The sequence below is a fragment of the Eubalaena glacialis genome, chromosome 4, assembly GCF_028564815.1.
Source record: "Eubalaena glacialis isolate mEubGla1 chromosome 4, mEubGla1.1.hap2.+ XY, whole genome shotgun sequence".
Taxonomy (NCBI): Eukaryota; Metazoa; Chordata; class Mammalia; order Artiodactyla; family Balaenidae; genus Eubalaena; species Eubalaena glacialis.
In genome coordinates, this window is record NC_083719.1 from 127,268,740 (window position 1) to 127,285,834 (window position 17,095).

Below are 17,095 nucleotides of genomic sequence, written 5' to 3' on the forward strand. Positions count from 1 at the left end.
AGGTCACGGCAACTAGGACTGGCCTGGCTCTGGAAGGCTGTGGGCTGGGCCCCTGGGCGGGCAAGCGGCCTCCCCCACCACCCCCGACCCTGGCTCCTCTCCTGCTAGGCCTAGGCACTAAGGGGGCTTAGAGTCCCTGAGACTCTGAGCTGGGAGGGGCCTTCTTGAACGGGCAGCAGAGGCACAGAGACAGACAGAGTCATGGCCCAGTCACACAGCAAAAAGACAGAATCAGGCTGCAGGGAGAGGATGGGCTGGGCAAAGGAGCTCAGGGAGAGTGCAGCCACCTTTGGGAGAGTATGGACAACCAGGGATCTTGGACTGGCTTCTCTTTTTATGAAATGAGCATTTCACATGGGGCTTCAGACCTACTCTGAGACTGAGTGTGTCTCCAGCCCTCTCTGGGACTCAGTTTCCCCATCCACACAGGGAGAGGTTTGGATGGGTCATCTCAAAGAGCCATCCTGCTCTAAAACTGCCAGAGAGAAGATTCTAGTCACTATTATTCCTGCCGGGGTGGTTTGGGGACATGGGGACTGATGAGAGGAAGGGCAACATTCCTGAGGCTGACGTAGACTGAGAATCCATAACCCATCTCATTCCATGGATTCAATCCCCTGACCATTTGGTCCCAGATTTGCTGCGTGTACTTTGACAAGTTGCTTCCGTCTCTGAACTTCAGTCTTTCAGATGACTTCCAGACAAATAAACGGGTGATGTAGACACTCAGGAGGTGGCAGGGGGAAGCGTGGTGTGGGCCACAGGCCGGTGGACTGGGAAGAACCAGAGCGGGGCTTGGGACATGACCTCCTGGGCCATCTTGGATGTTTCCCTGACACCCCCAGTTGTCCATCCAATGCCTTATAGACTTCTGTGCTTCCCAGGGGCTGCTGTATTTCCAGCCGACCCCAGAGGGGCCCAGGTGGCTGATATGGGGGTGGAGGACTTGCTTGTGACCACTGCCCTTCTTCAGGGGCAGGGCTGCGCTCCAAGGAGGAGCCACCTGGGACAAGGTGGGTGTCATAGTCAGGGAGGAGGCATCCCCCTTCCTGCCACACTCTCCTGCCTGGGGAGGCCCTTGGAGCAGAGAGAGGGAGGGGACCCTCAGAGATCCCCCCCTTTGCACATGAGGCGAGTTCTCGTGATTCCTCCTATTTTGGCCAGGTTGTGGGTACAGAGGTCCAAAGATGAGGTAATTGCCCAGCTCCTCACAGTGAGTCAGAGGGACCCCCCCACTTGGTCCAGGGGAGAACCCCAAGTGAGCAGAGGACCCCAAGCCCAGGAGAGCAAGCGTGCTTGAGGAGTCACTGTCAGAGCCCCAGCCTTCTCTCCTTCCTGCTCATACAAGCTTCCACTCCTTTCCCACCGCCTTAATCTAAATAAATCCAGTCCATCTTGGCCACATCCGCTAGCAGCAGCTTCCCTCCCTCGGGGTCCCGAGGCTCCCACGACACAGGCAGGCTGGGGGCGGGGGTGTGCTGCATGGCTGCCAGTGGGGGAGGCTTGCACACGGAGAGCACGTGCACACACAGCACAGGCTCCTGCCTACGCGCTCGTTCACACACTGCTCTGAAACACACCCGTGTGCAGCGGGCCCTGTGTGTGCCCAGCCCTCACGTCGGCACCAGACACGTGCACGCCCACACATGCACGCACGCAGCTCCACGGCGCCCAGACTGCAGCCTCTGTGCTCTCCCACGTGCCCATGTGAGGTGCGCACATGCGCGGCAAGTCACACGTATACCCGGCACAAGCAAAGCTGTGCACATACAACACGCACAGAGCATGTGCACACGGTACCCCAAACTCACCTGAACACACATGCACATGTGGGCACAGACAAGCCACAGATCCAACACGTGTTGTGTACTTACTGTGCCAGATGCCGTTCTGAGCACTTGACACAGATCTACTCACTTGTTCCTCAGACAACACTATGAGGTAGATACAAGGATCGTCCCATTTTAGATGGGGAAACTGAGGCAGAGAGAGCTTATGGAAGTTGCCTAGGAACACAGAGCAGAGATTGAGCCAAGGCGGACTGCTCTGCCACCATTACTCCGTTTACTGGGTTTGGCTGGGCTAAGGCCAGCGGGGACTGATGGAAACAGACCGGACTGAGGTTTATCCAGCCCAGAATGACAGGACTTGGTGATCTGATGTAGGGGAGGCTGGAGACAGAGGTATCCTAAATGAGCCCCACCCCTATTTCTGGCTTAGAGTACTAGGGGGCAGGAGTGTGTGTGTGCTGGAGGCACAATACCATTTTCTGAGATGAGAATGTGGTGGAGTAGAAGGGTTGGGTGCTGGCACTGAGCTGGTTTAGAATTTGGAGGGGCTGTGCATATCTGAGTGGACAGAGGGACACTCAGTCTGGAGGTGCGGAACAGGCTGGGCAGAAATAGCAGTGAAATGGGGATGGGAGGAAGCCCTGCTTCAGGGAGAAGCGGGTGCTTGAGGCCAGCAGTCTTGGGCCAGGGATGCTCTGAATAAACAAGATGCCAGAGGGAGGAGGAGGCCCGGCCATGGGGCCAGAGTCTTGGAATGTCAGAGCTCCGAGGGCCTCAGGGACCAGCTATCTGATCCAACCCCCTTACCGTGCCCCACTGTACAGATGGGGAAACTGAGGCTTGGAAAAGGACAGGGATAGGTCTCAATGTTTTGACCTAGGCAATCCTGGGCTCAGTTGGCCAATGGGGCGCTGAAGCACACTTGACTGGGCAGCCCCTGCCTCCAGCCCCGGCTCAGACGTGAGGCTGGTGGCTCAGGGCCTAGGGTTCAAACCACAGCTGCTGCTCCCTCCCTCCCCACGGCATACCGACCCCCCCTTGCCACACACAGACCTTTGTATCACCTTCCCTGCATCGTCCCAGCCTGGCGGGGATTGGAAACAGACTCAGAGGAGGTGACTTGCTAAGTTGCTGGCAGAAGGGGGACACAGACTCCGGTCTCCTGCCCGGTGGTCTAGTCCTCTCTCCTCCACGCCACAGACACTTCACAGCCCCTGACACAAACTTCGGGGACAGATCCCTGGCTGAGAGTAAGGGATGTGGGTTCTAGCTCAGCTCTGTCACCTGCTTATATGGTCCTGCCCCTCTCTGAGCCTCAGTTTCCCCATCTGTACACAGGGTGGGCAGGGCTGTCCTAGGAACACTTCTGGGGCTGACATGGTGTGACTCTCAGGACCCTGCTCTGGAAGAAGCTGTGCTGAGTTAGAACGCTGGGGTGGGGGTGGGGTGCGGGGGAGGGGCCCTAGCCAGGATGTCATGACTCAGCTCGAAGAAGGCAGCCAGCTCCAGTCCTGGGCGTGTGTAGGGGCAAGAGGCATCTGGAGCCGGAGACTGAGTCTTCCCGTCAGCGGTTGGGAAAGTACAAGAGTGATGGCAGAGAGTGTGGCCCATGTGGACTTACCCCAAGTGGGCTGAGTTATAGGTACAATCTTGCAACACAGGTAGGGGAACCCCATCCTGGGAGCCAGGAAGGACAGCAGTTTCCGTTGGGTTGGGAGATAGTTACGGGCAGCGGATAGAAAGCTGGGAAGGGGCTGAGGCTATGCGGCTCTCACCTACCCCTCTCCATCCTATGCCCCTTCTGCCGCTAAAGGTTCAGCACTCCACCCTACACACTGAATCTCCCCACAGACCTCAGGATCACATGGAGGTCAGAGAGGGTGAGCAACCTGCCCCAAATCACACAGTGATGCAGCTTGATCACCCAGGCCCAACTCTCTGCCACGCTGCTTCTAGACCCAGAGGACCTTCCTGCTTTCCAGGTACCTATGAGGTCTCCCAAACAAAGCAGCAGAAATCAGCTAAGCTGGGGCCTGGCATGGGAGCCAGCTGTTCTGGAAGTCCAAGTGAGTGGAAGAACAGTGCTAGTTCCATGAACCGTCAATCTGATGCCCCTACCCCTGCCCCCTCCAGCAGAAACTTGGTGGCCTCTGCCTGCCCCATTGTACCAACCCCTCCCCTATCACCTCCAGTCTGTCCCCTCCTGCCTGTTCTCACACCCTAACCAGAGGAACATTTCTGAAATCCCCATCTGACCATGTCCTTCCCTGGCACCTCCATGGCTCTCCATCCGCCCTAAGTAAAGGCCAGTTTCTTAGCCCAGCCTTTAAGACCCTTCAAGCCCTGGCCCTGCTGACAGATGGCTCATCATGACAGAGGGGGGAGGATGCTGTCCTCGCAGCTCCCCAGGGATCCAAGTGAGGCCCCCATGCTCTCGTCACTCATTCTGTGCTCCTCTCCCCAGGAGGCCTCCCCAGGGACACAATGGAAAGAAATGACCTATTTTCTGGAAGTTCAAAATAAGACGAAACATCTGTCTGGATCGGAGTCAGGCTGATAAAGAACGGGCTGATCCCCCCGTCCGAGCCCCCGCTCCTGCGGCACACCCCCTCACCCGCACTTGGGGGTAGGGGGAGCAGGCCGAGCTACTTGGAACAGTTCATGGGAAAGCGCTCAGTGTGTGCCTCATGGCCGCTGGGGGCCCAGGGGAGGGGGCCTGGGTCCCCACATGGGCTGGGAAGCGGCCCTGAGAAGGAGGTCAGGGAGGGAGGGAGGGAGGCCCACTACACACGCCTGTCCACCCGCCTGCCGAGCAAACACGGCTTGCCTTCCCCGGCGCCTCGCTGGCCTCCCTGTTCATCCCCATGGCCACTCCCTGGCCCATATGGCCTGGCTCTGCCCAGGCCCAGTGATCCCTGGACTAGAGTCCTCTGGATCCCAGCTAGGCCCCAGTGGCCCCTTCAAAAAGGAACAAGGACTTAGAAGGCCTCGAAAATCACAACAAGAAGAAGAATAACTACCTATGATTTAGTTCTTATCACCCAAAGCCTGGGCTAAGGCCTGAATGTGAATGATCTCAGAACAATCCATGACATCAGTGTTGCTTCCGCATTTTACACACGAGGAAAGCAAGGCACAGAGAGGTCAAACCGTTTGCCCAACGATTTCACCAGTACTGGAGCTGGTGCTCGATCCTGGGCAGACTGACAGCACACAGGCTCAACACTCATGTGACAGCCTCTCTCAGGCAGGAGGCAAAGACGTCAAGCTTGTGCCTGGCACACAGCACGAGCTCAATATACAATTCACCAGGTTTATTCTTTCACCCTCTGTTTTCCAACCTCTCCTTCAGCCAGGTGAACCTGGCAGGATAAGGGGGGAGAAAGTCACACCATCTTTCACAGAGCCCTATAATCTTAGGGCTGGGAGGGGCTGTAAGTACTCCCAATTCACATCTCCCCCACCCTCTCTGCAGACAAAGGGGTTGTCCAGCCTCCAATTGCACACCTCCCATGATAGGGATCTCACTACCTCACCTGCAGCCCATTCCATTCTTGGACAGCCCAGGATCCTCAGAGGTCAGACTATTTGAAAATTTTTATTCCATTGAGCACAATCTGTCTCATCGTATCCTCTACCCATTGGCCCTGCTTCCATTCACCAATGCCAATGCCCCCCACCCTGCAACAAGGACGTTTTTTCTTCCCATTCATTTTTCTGATGCTCCACAATCTGAAAACAAACAAAAGCCCTTACTAATTCAGAGCTAGGCACTCTGCTAAATGAGATGACCTGGGGATTTTGTTTTATCCTCCCAACAATCCTGTGAGGAGGATACAATCATTATTCCCATTTCACAGAGGGGGAAACTAAGTCTCAGAGAGGTATGGCAACTTGCCCAAGGTCACACAGCCAATAAGTAATAAGCCAATGATAAGCTGGGATGCAAACTCAGGCCCGTCTGACTCCAAACCTGTATTCTTAACCGCTCTGCTAGACTGCCTAGCTTCTGCCCAGAAACAGGTCTGATCACAGAGAAACACCCCCACATGGGTTCACCCTAATGGGGTCCACACTGAACCCAGGCTCTCAGGGATGAGGGATCCTCAGAGGTTACAGTCCTGTCCCTCCCTCACTGAGGGGCAGAGTGAGCAAGGGATCTACCCCAGCTCACCCAGGAATTTGGAAGTCAAGTAAGGGTAGAACTCAGAACCTTTCTGCAACGTCACTGCAGAGTCTGAGGGTCAGCATCTAGGATAAGGAGAGGAGTCTCTGCTGAGGACAGCCTGGGTCTGGCAGAGGCAGTGCCCAAGCAGGTCTCTGGTCTACCATGAGGCCTGTCCCAGACGCCTCTGAGAAAGAGCATCCCGGTAGTCTGGCTAGGTGCGTGGTCAGCTCTGCCACAGGCCTGCTGCGCTCAGGGTCCAGGCCTGCCCCTGCTGAAGCTCCAGCACCCCTTCCACTGTTCACAGAGGGCCTGGCGGCCTCTGTAGCTGCAAAGTTCCAGGCCTCCGCCATCCCTCGGCTGCCCTCCCTGAAGCCCGCCCCCCGCAGCCAACCCCCAGAGTCTCATCTCCAGCCGGTGCCATGGCAACGGGGAGTGTCAGGCCCTGGCAGCCAGAGGAGCCCCTGAGAGGGGTCCCAGGCTGAGGCTGGGGAGGGGGGCGCAGCAGGCGCAGACAAGCAAACCTTCTGTTCCCCTGGCTGCTGCCAGCCCGAGATCAGCCCTGGGCCGGGGTGGGGGCCACACGTAGAATGGTTCTCAGAGCCAAGTGGGCAGGGGGCAGGTCTCGGCCGTTCAGACTGACCCACCAGCACGCGGCCTTCCCCCAGCAGCCCAGAGCCCGCACATCGGGCAGGGCAGCTAGCTAAGGAGAACCTGCCGCTAACTGCTGCCAATTACGGAGCATTGAGATTCCCCTCAGAGCCCTCCTGGGCAGCAGAGCCAGAGGCGAGAAAACGCCCACGTTTCACTCCCCTCTGGCTTTCCCAGCATCTGTTCTTTCACCCCTTCCTCCAGTCGCTCACCCCGAGTCTCCCACTTAACTGTTACTCAGCCTCCCTGTGCCTCGGGTTTCCCATCTGTAAGTCAGGGCTCGTCATCGAGTTGTCAAGGCCTTTGAATGAGTTAATACAAGGAAAATACTCAGAGCTGGGCCTGGCGCACAGCCCTCAGCCAAGTCAGTGGCCACGTGACTGTTCTTCATTCACTCACGGAAGAATAAGTCACTCACTCATTCACTCACTCGCTGGCCTTGAGACCCCGCTAGGCTAAGCTTGTCAGCAAAGGATGCGTGTGGGAAATGGGGTGATGGGAAAGCCAGGAAGGGTAGCTGCACTTGTTATTGGTATTGTCAGCAGGCTCAGCTTGGGTGGGGTGGGGTCTTCTCCTGGCACACTCAAGGATTTAAAGGCCAACCCAGGACCAGAACCCAAGTCTAAAGACTCCCAGTCCACTGTCTGCCAACCAGCTCTTTCTTCTACCTTTGTCTTGGCCTCTTAGTTTGATTTTTCACAAATGAGGAAACCCATCTAACAATTTGGGGGATGTCTTCAAGTTCCTCATACGGGATTTGGCTTCCAGTAGGTGCTCAATAGATGCTTACCCAGCATGAGAGTTCAAATGGCTGTGTAGAGTCAACTCTTCTGGTCCTCAGCTGCCCCCTAAAAACTCAGCATTCCCTGGGCTGGGAAACTGGGATAGGCAGGCGATGGTGACCCTTCCCCTCCAGGGAGGTGATGGGATGGGCTGGTGAGGGGGCAGCACAGACATATGGGACCCTGATGCCAGCAGGCTGTGCCTGACGCCTCCCGGGGCAGTGAAAGCACATGGAGGGGCTCAGCCAGGCCAGGGGCCGCAGTCCCAGCTAGAAGCCACTTAATCCAGGTCAAAGTCCCTGTTCTACTACCTCATAAACATGTGACCTCTCTGAGTTTAACTTCCCTGAGTCCCAATTTTCTGGAAAACAGCAAAAGAGATATCCTTTTCCATTGCTGTGAGGGTTAGAGATGATGATGAAAGGCTCCTGACGTATAACAGGCGCTCAGTAAATGGTAATTATTATGATTATAGGACGATTTCAAGGGGGGAGAGGGTGGCCTTGAGTTGGGTTCTCTGGTGGACGATGCCAGGGAAGGGTATTCCACAGAAGCTCTGCATGAGCAGTTAGGGAAGGGGGAGATCGCGAGGCATCCGGGTGGTGGCAGAGAGAGATCTGTTAGGCTAGAAACTGGGGCTCTTCAGCAAAGAGGCAGGGGATGGGCAGAGAAGAAGGGCAGAGGCCACTCTGGGAAAAGTTTGGGGTGCTGAGTAAGGACTTGGGCTCTGCCCTGGAGGCACTGGGAAGCCAACTTGTCAGGGTATTGACAGTGAGAATAGGGGGCTAGCTGCTGGCTTGGCAGTGACAATGGTGCAACTCCAAGCCCTTATGGGGATGGGGGGGCCTCCACAAAGGAGAGTGACAGGAGTAGGTTGGCATTTTGTGGGAGGGCGTGGATTAGAATGGGGACAGTGGAGGCAGCGAGACCAGTCTCAGGGATGAAGCCATCTCAAACCCAGCCTGAACTCCCTGGCAGGACCAGCTATATAATTTGCGGGGCCAAGTGCAAAATATAAATGCAGGGACCCTCGTTAAAAAACTATTCAGCATTTCAAGGCGACGCTAGGCCCTTCTAAGCGTGGGGCCTGCCTGTGACTGCACATGCTGAATGCTCATGACGTCACCCCTGCTCCCTGGACTAAAGGGGAGGCCATCTGTCTGTCCATCCATCCATCCATCCATGCAGGCATCCACCAACCTGTTTATCCATCTCTCCATACACTCATTTATCACTCTTTCGTTATCCATTCAGCAGAAAGGCCCCAGCCTGGGGGCTGATAAGGACACAAATACAGTTAAGACAGGAGTAGCCCACGGTCCACTGAGTCACACCTGAGCCTTTACCTTTAGGGCTTCAGTGACAGGTTTGTAAATCTGAGCCCTGCCCTCTGGGGCTGACTCTGGAACTCCCCCCCGCCACCATCCATGACCACTTAGGCTCAGCCTCAGGAGTGGAGAAGCTAGAAGAGGGCGTGTCACAGCCCTTATGATTCCACTTCCCAGGACAGAAGGTAACCAGGGCAGCAACAACATGTGAAATAGCCACACAAAGGCTGGCAGGAGCTCTCAGGGGCTAAGAACAGAGCTGGATGGAACCTCTGGGGTCACTGAGCTGTCCCCTTGCCCCCCACCCCATCACTTTATGTAAAAGGAAATTATGGCCAGAATGGAGAAGTGATGTAACCAAAGGCTCCATGGTCCACAAGAGGGGTTCCCATCCCTCGTCGGGATGGTGTTGCTCCTTTTCAGCCAAAACTCTGCCCTGTGGCCTCACCCCGGGGAGAGCTGGACTCTAAGCCCTGGACCACAGAGGTGGATGGTGAAGATTCAGCCCATGCGTTGGCACAGAGGAAAGTCCAGACCTGCAGGCCGGGTCCTGGGCTCAGTGCTATCACTGACAACCTGTAGGACCTGAGGCACATCCGTCCTCTTCTCTGGACCTCAGTTTCCCGTGCATACAGTAAGGAAGTTGAACGCAGTGATCCCCATGGTCCTTTTCACTTCTGACCTTCAGGAACTATCTGACCCCCCTGGCCCTGCTGCCCCTACCTCCCAAGCGACAACCCTTTCCATCACAGGGCAGAGAAGCTGGTACCTCTGGCAGATGAAAGGTTTTGGACACCTGAGACATTAAATAGCTCTGATCTGAAGCGAGGAGAAGAGAGGGTACTAATGCAGTTAAAGCAATACACTTTGATTTTCAACCTCCTGCACTAGGCTGGGCTGGGGCGTCCCAGAAAGCATCTGGGAAAGGCGGATCCTGGGGCCACGGCCTGGGGGGTTCAGGAAGCTCTTTTGCCTGAGGGTTCTGGGCCTGAGTCTTGGGAGGGGCTTCTACACTGGAAACAATGGTGTGTGAATTCCACACTCCTCCCATTAGAGGTGGGTCTCTGCATCCATTCCCTTGCCTCTGGAGCCCATCATTCATTCATCTACCATGGGGCAAAGCCTTGCTTCCTTTTGAAATCAGAGCCTATGAAGTTCGAAAATCAGCAAAGGGTCACAGCATCCACACACACCCCCTCACAGGCACTCCTCCTGACCCTCCTTCCTCAGTATCCCAGGAAAATAGGGCTGTGGGCACTGGGAAAACACGACCTCAGAGCTCCCCAAGAAACTGAGTGCATTAACAGGCCGCTCTGATTGTCAGAATGTTCCTCCTCCTTGTTATAGGGCACCGTTTTCCATTAGCGGTCATCGATCCTGACCACTTTCTGTAATGTGTAGAAAAAGGGTAAGAAAAAACCCTTTCACTGTGAAGTTAAATATGCATGATCCCTGAGTACACAACAGAGCTTGTGCAGCTGCCAATCTGGGCTGGCGTGGCTTGGAATCCTGGAATTGTTTTAGGTCTGGAAGGAGCTCAGAGATCATCTTGTTCAACCTCCTTGTTTTACTGATGGGAAAACTGAGACCCAGAGAGGGACTGACTCACCCACAGTCACACAGGATGGGTTCCTGGGTCTGATGACCACCTCTGGAGCTCTGAGGGGCACCACAGCCGAGACCCAGACCCCACTCAGCCTCTCAATTGTGGACTCTGGAGTCAAAAACACCCGGTTTAAATCCTGGCTCCATCACATCCTGGCTGTGGGACTTTGGGCAACTGACTTAACCTCTTAACCTCTCTGGGCATTTCTTCATCTGTAAAATGGAGAGTTTATATCCACTCCTCGAGGTGGTTTGCGATGATTAAATTAGTTCAGCAAATATTTATTAAGCACTCACTGAATGCCAGGCCTGTTCCAAGCGCTAAGGAATACAGCAGTGGACTTGATGGTAATGGATGTAAAGCACAATGAAAGTGCTCAGAGAGGGCTGGTCCCAGTTCTGTCATCCTGCACACGTGGCTTCCCAGCTGAGGTGTTACAAGCTCTGATGCTGGGGAGACATGGTGGAGGGTTGCGGGAGCTGTGGAAAACAGGGCAGGAAGATCTCCCCCTTCCAAGGGTCCACTGCCTGCAGGGTTCTGAACCACGTGCAAGAAATGGGGTGAGGGGGTACATTTCAGGAATGTCTGGGGCCCCTCTCATTCCTTCCTTCCTCCTCACCACTCAGTAGCCTGTCCTGAGCAAAGCACCCAGAGTCCCCTCCAGAGTCCCCTCCTTCAACCTAGAAGGCAGCTGGTCTCAGAGCCAGACTGTGCCTGGAGGATAGAGTTGAGCCTTTAGCACACCCATGGTGCCCAGGTCCCTTCCCTTTTGTGGGCATAGCACTTCACGAGGTGCAGACTAATTTCACAGCCAGGTCGTCCCGTGCAGGAGGCGGGGACAGCAGCTGCTCTCTCTTAGCCTTTGGCATTAAGTCCAGCCCCAGGAGATGCAGGAACTGTGCTAAGCACCTTATCTGTATTATTACTTGGTGGACCCCGCATCCCACCCTACTGCTCACAGAGGAGGGGCCTGATGCCCAGAGAGGCAGAGCGCTAGCCCAGGGTCACACAGTCAGCCAGAGCCAAGGGGGGCTCATCAGATGCCCAAACCTGGTGGTGTTTACCCACCGTGCCCATTGCCTTCCAGATGCGGACACAGCAAGAAAGAGGACGTGGGGGCCTGAGGTTGGCCACACAGTGGATTTGAGTCGAGCCAGGACTAGCGCTGGGTCTCCTGACTCTGAATCCATGGTGCTTTCCGCTACCCCACATCTGTGGGCAATTAGAAGTCTCAGCTCTTCTTCCCACAGAGGAGGGAGGGCTGCCCGTTCACCACTGAAGGGAGGGGACTCACCAGATGGTCTCCTTCCTCACTCAGGACCAAGCCAGGGCCCGGGTGGACCCGGGAGCAGGTCAGGCCTGAAGCTAATCCTTCTGCTGGAGAAAGTGCTGGCGCCAGGAGCAGGCTCTGTGGGAGGATGGAGACTCTCCGCTCTGACCAGGGGCTCCCTGGGAGCAAGGGGGTTAAGTCTTTGGTTTCAGGCAGACCTCGGCCTAAATACCAACTCTACCAACTAACTGCGTGACCCTGGGAAAGTCACTTAGCTTCTCTGAGCCTTGTTTTCCTTGTCTTCAAAACAGGGGTAAGACAATAGCTAGGACATGGAAGCAACCTAAATGTCCATCGACAGATGAATGGATAAAGAAGATATGGCACATACGTACAACAGAATATTACTCAGCCATAAAAAGAAACGAAATTGAGTTATTTGTAGTGAGGTGGATGGACCTAGAGTCTGTCATACAGAGTGAAGTCAGAAAGAAAAAAACAAATACCGTATGCTAACACATGTATACGGAATACAAAAAAAAAAATGTTCTGAAGAACCTAAGGGCAGAACAGGAATAAAGACGCAGATGTAAAGAATGGACTTGATGACACGGGGAAGGGGAAGGGGAAGCTGGGACGAAGTGAGAGAGTGGCATGGACATATATACACTACCAAACGTAAAATAGATGGTTAGTGGGAAGCAACTGCATGGCACAGGGAGATCAGCTCCGTGCTTTGTGTCCACCTAGAGGGGTGAGATAGGGAGGGTGGGAGGGAGACACAAGAGGGAGGGGATATGGGGATATATGTATACGTATAGCTGATTCACTTTGTTATACAGCAGAAACTAACACACCATGGTAAAGCAATTATACTCCAATAAAGATGTTAAAAAAACCAAAACAAAACAGGGGTAAGAATAATACCGATTCCAAAAACCTGTTGTGGGGATTATAAGGCGTACGAGGTTCCAGGCTCTGTGCCCAGCACAGGGTAAGCACTCCATGATGGTGACCAACATGGTCTGCATGTCCCCAAGTGCTGTGGATTCAGGGCCCTGATGCTTGGAGGCAGGGGAGGACTGCCTGATTTCAGAAGATCTCGTTAGAGGCCTCTGTGCACTTTGGGATCACAGAGGCAGGGGCACTCCCCCCCTTGACATATAGGAAAATGTCTGGGGGACACACATAAGGTTCTGGGAAGGCACCTGAAGGAAGACAAGAGGCCTGGGTTCTGGGCTCACCCTTGGGAACACAAGGTCTTCAGTCAGTCCCTCCTCCCCTTCACAACCACATTTTCTCAGCCCCACTGGCCTCCTGGGAACACTGGGGCCAGAACACAAGATGGGGAAGCCTGGGGCCCAAACAACCTCTGATGTGTAAACAGAACACGAACAGAAAGAGAGGGTCAAGCAACAAGGCTCCAGGATGACGGGCATGGTAAGCTCTTGGAAGACTAGAAGAACCCTGGAAGGCTGCCTGGAGGAGGTAGAATAGGGAGGGTCCTTGAAGGAAAAGGGAAAGTGGTAAGGAAGGGCATGCACACTGGCAGGATCATGAACATTCCTTCCGGGAATCCTGGGATCTGACCGGCAGGAACACAAAGCCCAAGTCTGGCGTGATGGGGCAGGGAGGTTACTATCTCCCTGAGCTCTGCCACCTACTAGCTGTGTGGTACAGTTTTGTGGCTGCTGTGGGCCTCAGTTTCCTCACTCGTAAATTGGGTATAAAATCAGTCCCTGCCTCTGGATTTGCTGGTGAGCGTTACATGAGATCATGCTTATAAAACACTCCACATGGTCCTGGCATGCAGTAAGTGTCAATCAGTGGCAGCCGCTATTAGGAGTTTGGGCTTTCTATAGGCACCTTCTACTAGGGAGACTCACAGAAGGAATCAGATTCATATTTTAAGGTGGAGCGGAGAAGGGGGGAGACAGTGAGGAGGCCTGAGCAGCTGCCTGGGACCAGAGGAAAGGGCCCAGCAGCCAACACCCCTTCTTCACAGAGGGGCCCCCAGATCCCAAACCCCCAGCCCAGGCTGCATGACTGTGACTGTTAGGACGGGCCTGCCATGGCCCCCTCGCCTTCGCACTTTCCCAGCCGCTGGGGGTTTGGAAGGACATCTTAGGAATCTGGAAAATTTGCAAATCCATTTAAATCCTGAGAGGTTGCCTGGCGGCCGACTGGCCTAGAGCCAGACAGATTCTTAGGGACAAGGCTTGGGCCCAGGGACAAGAGGCAGTGGATCTGAGGTCCCTGTTCCCTGCTAGGTCCTCTTGCCATGTACCCTGCTGGCCATCTCTCAATTCCCCTCTCACACTCCTCCCAGCTCTCCCCGCCACCCCTCCACAGGCGGTGTTTTGCTTTGGAGGCCCCCCCCTACCCTGCTCGGCACCCAGAAACCTCTGGGATTTGTTTGATGAGGGCAGGGGGCGCCCACCCCAGAAGCAGCCTGAGCAGGAGGGAGCTGGCTCCTCCAGCCCTGATGTCGCTGACAGCCTCCCGGCCTCCTCCCATCTGGTTTGGTTAAAAATATTTTCCATTTTTTGACCTACCCAAGAAGGCGCAGTCTGGGACAAGGGGACAGAACAAGGGGCTGGGGTTCCCTCCTCTTCCCAGCACTTACCTTGCTGCTGATGCCTTCTGAAGTGTGGGCAAGGTCCTGGGCTCTGGGCTGTCACCCCCTCCAGGAAGACCTCCTCACTGCCTACCCTCTCCTGTTATCAGAAAGACTTTGCTGGACCCGAAATTGGGCAGTGGCAGGGTAGGAGGTCAGTGAGGACCTTGGCAGGCTCCCAGAGCCTCAGGAGAATGGAGGGAGTGAGGGGCTTCGGGGGTGAGGAGTGGCCTCACTCCCAAAGCATCCCTCTGGAGGAGCAGGGCTGCCAGGAGGGGCCGCCCTGGATCTGTCTGTCTGTCTGGCTCGGCACAGGCTGCTGCCTGGTGCCGCTGGTCAGAGGGGCCCGGGCGCTCTCCTCCTAGTCCCTCCTTCTCTCCAGCTCCAGACTGGGCGGGCAGGGACTGCGGGCTGCTGGCAGCCCCAGGAGCTCACACCACCGTGGGCTTCCCTGCCCCCCCCCCAACTTTGGGGGAAAGGCTGCAGGGCGGCCTCTGATTGGCTCAGCTGGGAGAAGGGGGGCTGGGGGCGGGGAGGGTGGACGCGTGCGTCTGTTTTCAATTTTAGTTCCCCCTCCCTCTTTCTTTTCCCCCAAGTTTCTTGTTTTTCTTCCTCTTTTCCCTCTGCTTGCTCCCTCCCGTAGCCTGCTCACTCAGGATGTGAGGAGATGTTTAGAAATTCCGCAGCCCACGCCAGCCAGCCGCTGAGTCACTTTTATTAAAGAGTGGCCTGGCCCCACTCACCTGATGCCTGTCTCGGGTGGCAGACTCCCTTTGCTGTGGCACCTGGGGCTGGGTCCCTTCTCTGTGCCTTAGCTTTCCCATCTGTAAAAGAAGCTCTGATAACCTATCTGGTTGATTCCATCGACATTCATTCCTTAAACAAGCTTGTTGAGCACCTACTATGTGCCAGACACTGTGCTGGGTGTTGGGATGCAGTAGTAAGTTACAGTTCCTGACCTCAGGGTACCTAGGCTAGTGGGAGAGACAGTGCCCAGGGAGGGCAGGGGGGCTGAGAGTGCATTTAGAGGGGCACTCGCAGAGGCTTAAGGGAATCAGAAAGGGTTTCTGAGAAAAGGTGACTTGGAAGAGAGAGAAAGCCCTTCTGAGGTTATCAGTCGCTTCTCATAAGAAGAAATTAAGGTCCAGGGATGAATTAGCACAGAGAGAGAAAGAGACATGCCCAAGGTCATCCAGCAAACTTCAGATTTCCAGACATCTTCCTCCATCATCTCAAAACCCCTGGAGTACCAAGAAAGAATTATTTCCTCACTGTATAGACAAGGAACTGAAGCCCAGAGGAGTGAGATGAGCTTTGCAAGCTCACACAGCTATGGCAGAGCTAGAGCAGAATCAGGCCTCATGAGTCACATGGTGGAACAGATACAGGTGATCTGACCCCAGCAGAAGACCCACACTGCAGTGTCAACTGGCCCTCCTGTCCCACCTTCTTCTTGGGTTATCCCTTCCCCATCTCTCATTCATTTTCAAGTGCCTGTTGCGTTCCGTTTCCATCCTCTGCACTAAGGTCTGCCAAGGCTCCTCTGGGAGCCCCTCGGCTTCTCACCCCCTCACTTCTTCAACCGTCATTTCCTCGGATCAGAACATGTCTCTAATCACAGACTTCTGACCAAGGGCATCATTTTAAAAGGGCATAGAGTTGGGCTGTGTCACCCTGCCGCCACTACTGTACACATGGGGAAACGGAGTCCCAGAGAGGGGAAGAAAGGTGTCCCAGGTCACACAGGTAGAGCCTGACTCTGCCCAGAGCTCCTTCCATCCTGCCCTCTGTCTACACCTTTTTCCTCCTGGGCCTCACCCCAGGTTCCTGTTCATGGGGGGAAGGAGGTTGGGATTTCATGCCAACCACGGTAACCTATCTTGCACTCATTTCTTGGTCTTGTCCCAGTGGGGACTGCCCAGCAGAGCATCTGGCTGGACCACACAGAGGGAGAAGCGTTCTCAGACGAGCTCCAGGCAATGTGGTGGGGGCCGTGAGAGCCTCCCAAGAGAGGGGGCCTGGTCCAGCTTGGTGGCAATGGAGTCACAGGGGAATACGGGGGACTCCAAAGACCACAGGGTCAGGCCTTCCTGCCCAAAGATTCCATCAGTCTTTACAACTTCCCTCCAGGCATTTGCCTTGGCCATTCACCTCTAAAGCCTTGGCCCAACTTCTCGGACCAGGGCAGTGGGGGAGAACAAGGAGGCATTTCAACTCCCAGTACCCAAAATAGATAGTCTGGGAGTCAGGAGACCCAGCTGTGCACTTCTTGTGTGGCCTTGGATAGGTACCATGTCCTCTCTGAGCCTCAGTTTCCCCATCTGTTCATAACAGGGGTGGACTCACTGTGCTGGAGGGCCCTTGGGATGCTTTGTCTACAAGTGTCTTAGAGTTGGACTCTAGCTAGGGAGAGGAGGCTGGTGGACCCCAGGGCAAGGGGACAGCTGGGGGCCAGAGATGCAGCACAGAGGGGAGGGGGCGGCCGCTGGTGGCTCCCCTGGGAAGCTGGCGGCTGCCGGTTTCCGGCCAGCCCAGGCATCCGGCTGGCCCATCTGGAATCACTTAGCCCCTACCACCATTAACCCTTGGCAGGCACCAGGACTGTTATGCCTCCTCATAGCTGAGATGGGGTTGGGGGATGCAGAACCACATGAAACACCACAGGGCACTCACTGAGGGCTGGACAGCTGAGGAAGAAGGGTCATGATTGACAGGGCAGGCTCTGGAGCCAGAGACAGAGCTGGGTTCAAATCCCAGCTTCTGCAGTTCCAAGCTACATGATCTTGGGCAAGTCACTTAAACTTCTCAGCCTCAGTTTCCTCCTCTGAAAAATGAAGATAATTCAAGGAATGACTCGAAAGACTGTTGTGATTTGTAATGCACACC

General features: G+C 55.1%; 1 protein-coding gene across 4 annotated transcripts in view; it reads right to left on the bottom strand.

The window, feature by feature from the left end:
* Positions 1-14,974, bottom strand: part of PDGFRB (platelet derived growth factor receptor beta) — a 39,110-nt gene extending 24,136 nt beyond the window's left edge. The window contains exon 1 of one of the 4 annotated variants that reach the window (XM_061189844.1): positions 14,953-14,974. The gene's annotated coding sequence lies outside the window, so the exon portion shown is untranslated. Of the gene's footprint in view, positions 1-11,616; positions 11,638-14,218; positions 14,653-14,952 lie in introns of those variants that run through there. The other 3 variants (XM_061189845.1, XM_061189849.1, XM_061189846.1) reach the window with 3 other exon arrangements.
* Positions 14,975-17,095: the final 2,121 nt, after the last annotated feature.